Genomic DNA, 6,352 nt, shown 5'->3' with positions numbered 1-6,352 from the left:
CTAGATATCCTCTACCCTCAGAAGGGTAGGGAGGAACACAGCAGTATGTGGAGAGAGTATGTAGTTTGGGACTTCATATATTACCAGTCACCATAATGACTACTCCAATGTTTGCTGAACATGGGTGAGTCAGTGATGAAAGAGTTTAAAGGAGGAATTTCGGGGAAAGAGAACATCAGGCGCAAAGGCTCAGAAGTAGTAGTGAAATTGCAGGAGGCTGAGACCAGACCAGGGTGTTTTTACCCTGACATTTCTAAATTGGAGATATTTATGAAGGGGTTATAGGTAAAGGAAGAAGCCAGTTTGAACAAGCAGTGACTCAATAAGTAAAACATGAAATGAAACAAAAATAACTCAAAGATTTCTGCCTGGGAGGCTGGAAGATTGGCTGCACCTTCGCAGAACATGATAAACCTGGATTACACATTCAGACCAGCTCTCACCATCTGAATTTGAAAAAATGTCTAAGAGGAAAAACTGAATGGTTACCTACAAATTACTTACGAATATCCTTGCCAGTCTGAGGGTTTACGCCACCTGGTGGCAGTATACCCAACTTTAGATTCTATTTAAAGTGGTATAAACTCTCCAAATTTGTAGGTACCTGCAAATCCTAGCACAGTGTCAGGTATGAAGCAGTTACTCAGGCATTTTTTGTTGAACAAATGAATGAGCTAAATGTATAAATCAATTATTAAATGAGGCAAAACTCTATGGTGAAAAGAGCTCTGACCTGAAGGTCGAAGGTCAAGTGAGTAGGCATCCAGTTCCATAGTATTAACTGCGGGGTGACCTAGGAAAGTCACCAGATCTCTGGGTCTCAGTGTTGGTGTATGTAGAATCTCTAAGTAGGGCCAGAAGAGAAGCTACATATCAGTACTAAAAGTACAGAAAGATTTATTGGGATGACTTTGTTTTGTATTGTTTTTAATTGAAATATTTAGTTGATTTACAATATTTTAGTTTCAAGTGTACACCATAGTGATTCAAAATTTTTACAGATTATACTCCATTTAAAGTTATTATAAAATATTGACTATATTCCCTGTTGTACAATATATCCTGTAGCTTATTTATTTTATACATAGTAGTTTGTACCTCTTAATCCCCTACCCCTATCTTGCCCCTCCCCCTTCCCCCTCCCCACCAGTAACCACTAATTTGTTCTCTTTATCTGTGAGTCTGTCTCTTTTGTTATATTCATTCATTCACTTTATTTTTTAGATTCCACATATGACTGATATCGTATGATATTTGTCTTTGTCTTACTTCACTTAGTATGATAATCTCTAAATCCACCTATATTGCTGCTAATGACATTATTTCATTCTTTTTATGGCTGAGTAGTATTCCATTGTATATATGCACCACATCTCCTTTATCCATTCATGGATAAAGTATTCCATTGTATATATGTACCACATCTCCTTTATCCATTCATGGATGGACATTTAGGTTGCTTCCATATCTTGGCTATTGTGAATAGTGCTGCTATGGACACTGGGGTGCATGTATGTTTTCAAATTAGTGTTTTTGTTTCCTTTGGATATAAATAAATTATTGAATAAATAATAAAGGGAGGAGAGTAGATAAATCTGTGCAGAAAATTTTCAAATTATTTATGTAGATACTCTCCCTTCACAGAGGTGGAACATAATTCCCTACTAAGTATAGCTGTGTACACACCACCAAAGAATATAAAGCATGGAAAGGAGGAATGAAAGAGTGACTTTATCATGGAGAAACCTGACAAACACTACCTCAGCAAGGTGATCAATGGTGCTAAGTCATGCTGATTGGTACTTACCCTTGACATGACTTCACCTCTGCAGTCTTCTTCCCCAATATCCATAATTCAAGTCTATTCAATAGAAACAAATCAGAGAAATCCCAGTTGAGGGGCATTCTACAAAATACCTAACGAGTATTCCTCAAAGCTGCTGAGGTCATGAAAAAATAAGGAAAGCTTGAGAAACTGTCACACCCAAGAGGAGCTCAAGGAGATATGATGGCTAAATGTAATGTGGTGTCCTGGATAGGATCCTGGAACAGAAAAAAGGACTCGAAAACAAAGGAAATCTGAATAAGGTATGATCTTCAGTTAACAATATTGTATCCATATTGGTTCATTAATTGCAACAAATGTACCAAACTAATGTAAGATGTTAGTAATAGGGAAAAGTGGGGTTTTTACAATTTTACAATTCTCTGTAAGTCTAAAAACTATGCTAAAATAAAGATTGTTTTTAAAAAAAGAAAGCACGAGCCAAACCTCCCATCACACTCAGCACCATGTGGAGATTCAAGGAAACGTCAAAATATTATTAAGTACCTTTTGGAAAATTAGACAGCCAAGGATATGTGAAAGAAAAAGGAGGTTTTCAATCCAGGAAAGAGAAAGATAAAATATGGTTTAGGCACAGTTAGATATGTTTTTCTTTTGAAAAAAGTATAGTTCATTAAAATACATAGAAAAAATAGAAAATATAGAAAAATACAGAAAAGCAGAAAGGGGAAACAAAAGTTTTCATAATCTCACCGTCTAATGCAACTACTATTACTACTATTTTATTTTCAATTTTTAAAAAATATATAAAGTTTTGTGGGTTTTCTCATGTTGTAATCACACTTGATATACAATTTAATTTGGAAGTTTTTCCCTCTCTTAACTTGAAGATAAATCTTACACAGAGCTAGTTAATTAGTATTATTCTGCATTTTGGACAATTAAGTCAAGTGAAAGGGAACTACAGGACTTCCCAAGACTAAATGAATCTCCTGAATCTGCTCTCCTTATCTAGGATGTAGTACAGAACCAGAGAGCATGTATACTATGTTATATAGGAGCTTAATGATGTGTCTCTTGATTTCACTGTGAAGGAGATGTGGTATTTAAGAAACAAAATGGAAAAGGGGAAAAATTCACTGTCAGGCAAGAGCCACAGAAATGAGAGGCGGGGAACTAAGAGTGTTGGGGTCAGAAAATAGTTTAGGGGAATATAGAAGGGGCATGTGTGTGTTTAAGGAGTGAGGTATGAATAATTATAAAATGGCATGGATTGAGAAGAGCACGAGAGATCATCTATTTTGCAAATGTGTGGCCTGTGAACATATTGGGAGAAGAATGTGGTTAAGAGTAAATGGTAGGAAGTATTAACATTATTAAAATCTCTGTAGGTAGGAGCTTGAATTCAGGCAATATTGTTTCTTAAGATTTGATACAATGACAATTTTCCAAATAAAAGTTTGATGCCTTAATTTCAGTTAGTCTGAGGGAACTAGAAACAGTAAACATTCTTGAGTACACATTGCCACCCAGTGGATGAATGTACATGATGCACAAATCATATGCAAAGGAAAAGACAAAGGAAGACTGTGAGAGGTTATCACTGTGATGCTAGTGTTAAAACTTTATGTTCAGTGATATCATATGTGATCCAAACCTGAATCACACCACTCATTCAGAAAGCCAGACTAGATTTTAATACACATTTTTCAAAGTATTCTGGTAAATATTATGAAAGGCTTTCAGCAATGAAAGAAAAATATTGAGTGTGCTTACCACCACATTAGATACTAAAGTTTCATTAACGCTAATAAAACTTACGTTCATGAATTTCCAATAGGACAAGTCAGAGATACTTAACTCGTCATATGGCAGAAAGAGGGCTGTCAAGGCAGAGATTCGAGATTCCAGTCTTGACTCCCCAGGGTGCTAAAAGCTTTGACGTGGAATCAGAGATGAATTACATCTTTGGCATAATAATTTTGAGTCTCCCTTCATCTGAAGGCAAATAAAAAATATGAGATTAGGGATACACAGAGACAATGGGTGAAGTTGGGTCATTTAAATACGTATTGAGGCCATGTTTATATAGGGATTTCCTAGTGGTTCAACTTGGAAGGGCATAGCAATATTCTCTTGGAGTAACTCTTCTGGTATTCTACAGACAAGTCTAAATTTATATACTGTCTTTCCTAAAAAGAAAAATAAAATTTATGCAATTGGCATGACATTGAATGTCTAAGGAAAACTAGTCTGGGGCTTTGGTTTTTGCTATGTTTATGCAGTATCCTAAATAGAGGTTTATCCATTCACTTTTGAACACCTCTCAATAGGGAACCCACGAACTAATGTGCTTCTCCTTTGTTGGATCTGGGATTTATCAATCTAATCCTACTTATGGGCTAATAAATTAGTCTATCATCAGTATTGGCAGAAGATGTGAGATGACTGAGTTAGAGACAAAAGATTTCATTATTCATAGTTAACAAGTAGGATAAACATCTTATCTGAGTTAGTTCCCTTCCCTCCAAGTCCCATGGGGGCACCAAAGAGGGGCTCAGGTGTATTGTATGCACACAGTAGGTTTTTGTCCTAGGTTAAGAACACTGAGCTTGGGGAATTCACTTTTATAATAAGTGGTAAGCAAGTCTGCCTTTTCTCCAAAATGGTATCTTAACCTATCCCTCAAGATTGCTTGCTGCAAACACAACCCTGATAAATGTCCTGGAAAAAAAAGAGCAAACAGGGCCTTGCTGGAGTACTTAAGGCCCATGGCAGATAGCCTTTCTCAACATTCATACTAATCCAAAATCAGTCTTCCTATAATTTCCACTAATTTGTTCTATTTTTTTCTATTCCGTCAGCATTCTGTACTTCAAATATCTATGGTGTGTTGTTTAAATCCCACTGAGACTTCTTTTCTCCAAGCTAATCATTTCTAGTCCCTTTGACCCATCCCTCCCATAATCTGGCTTTGGGCCCGCTCACCATTAGTATTGCTTTTCTCTGACCTTGTTTAAGGGGTACTTCCCAAAATGTACTACAATACCCCAAGTATGGTCTAATCAATTTAGAACAGAATAGAAACATTGCTTTGCTCATTCTAGAAGTATATTTCTATATGGCAACCTGGGATCCCATGAGGTTTTTTGGCAGTCCCATTCATTCTCATTGAAAAACACTAACTTTTACCATAAACTGCTATTAAGCCATACACTTTTATTCTATTCTAGACTATTCTTATGCCAGAGGATGGCAGTTCCATGTAGTTTTTCATTAAAGGAATCATCATACCAACCAGATTCCACTTAATATAATAGAAAATGTAAAAGTAAGCTTCTTATTTTAGGATAGTTATTTAGCAGAAAAGTGTGGCTCCTTATTGTTTCCTATTTTGTGAATTATAGACCTCCTGTGTTAATATAAATGGCATATAATTCTCATATTCTTCATTCAAACAAGAATCCAACAGTCAGATATGTTTGCTTTCTCCTCTCCACTCCCCACACCATGCATATAAAAGAATGAGTTGACAATGTTCATCTTCTACTTTAATAAAGAAAATTGAAATGTGTACATACCTTTTCTAAACAAAAATGTGCAAGAAGTTTAAATTTTTAAAAATTTTTAAAAATTATGGCTAAATTTCAAACATTCACGAAAGTAGAGAAAACAGTACAATGACCCCCAGATAACCATCACTTGGGTTTAACAATTCAAGATTTTGCCATGTTTGCATCATATCCTTATTACTATCATTATTATTGAAACATTTGGTAGCAACTGGCATGTAACACATCAGTTTACTCCTACACAGTTCAATACAGATCAACATAGATATTTTTTACAGAACTTCAACATCATTAACCTCTAGAAAAACTAATGATAATTCCTGGCATCATTTAATACCTAGATCATATTCAAATTTTTCCCAATTGTCTCAAAAATATGTTCTATAGTTTATTTCTTCTCATTTGAATCCAAACTAGGCCCACTCATTTCATGGGACTGTTAGGTCTAATAAATTTATTTTAATCCAGAATAGTCCCCCTCCTATCTTTTCTTTGGTAAAACGACATAGCCACTTTTTTATTTAAAAAAAATTTTATTGAAGTATAGTTGACATATTGGTTTCAGCTGTATCTCCCACACTTTTTAAAATTCTTGACCAGTTTCAAAAAGTGGATCACTTTTTTACCATCCCAAATTTGTGGTATCCTTTAACTTAATCCTCCCTCCCCCATATTTCTTACACATTGATAATTAGCTCTAGAGCTTGATTAGATTCAGGCTAAAACAAGTACTTAAGGAAAGTGAAATAATAGGGAAGCACTGGTAAGATGTAAACTGTAGCAATGTATGATGCAAAAATAAATAAGAAGAAAATAAAGGAAAATAAAAATTCAAAACTCAGTTGTCACCATGAACAGGTCTATTTTCTACAGATGTTTCTCATGGAATGAGAGTACCCTTTTTGTTGTTGTTAGAAAGGAATGTGGTATTTTGAGCTACTGAATCTGCTAGAAATTTTAATTGTTTAATAAGATACAGTAACTGGACACCCCA

This window comes from Delphinapterus leucas, chromosome 18 (genome assembly GCF_059928025.1).
Source record: "Delphinapterus leucas isolate spDelLeu-1000000601 "Yukka" chromosome 18, BTC_Dleu_Yukka2, whole genome shotgun sequence".
NCBI classification, from domain to species: domain Eukaryota; kingdom Metazoa; phylum Chordata; class Mammalia; order Artiodactyla; family Monodontidae; genus Delphinapterus; species Delphinapterus leucas.
Note: the sequence above shows the minus strand (reverse complement) of the source record.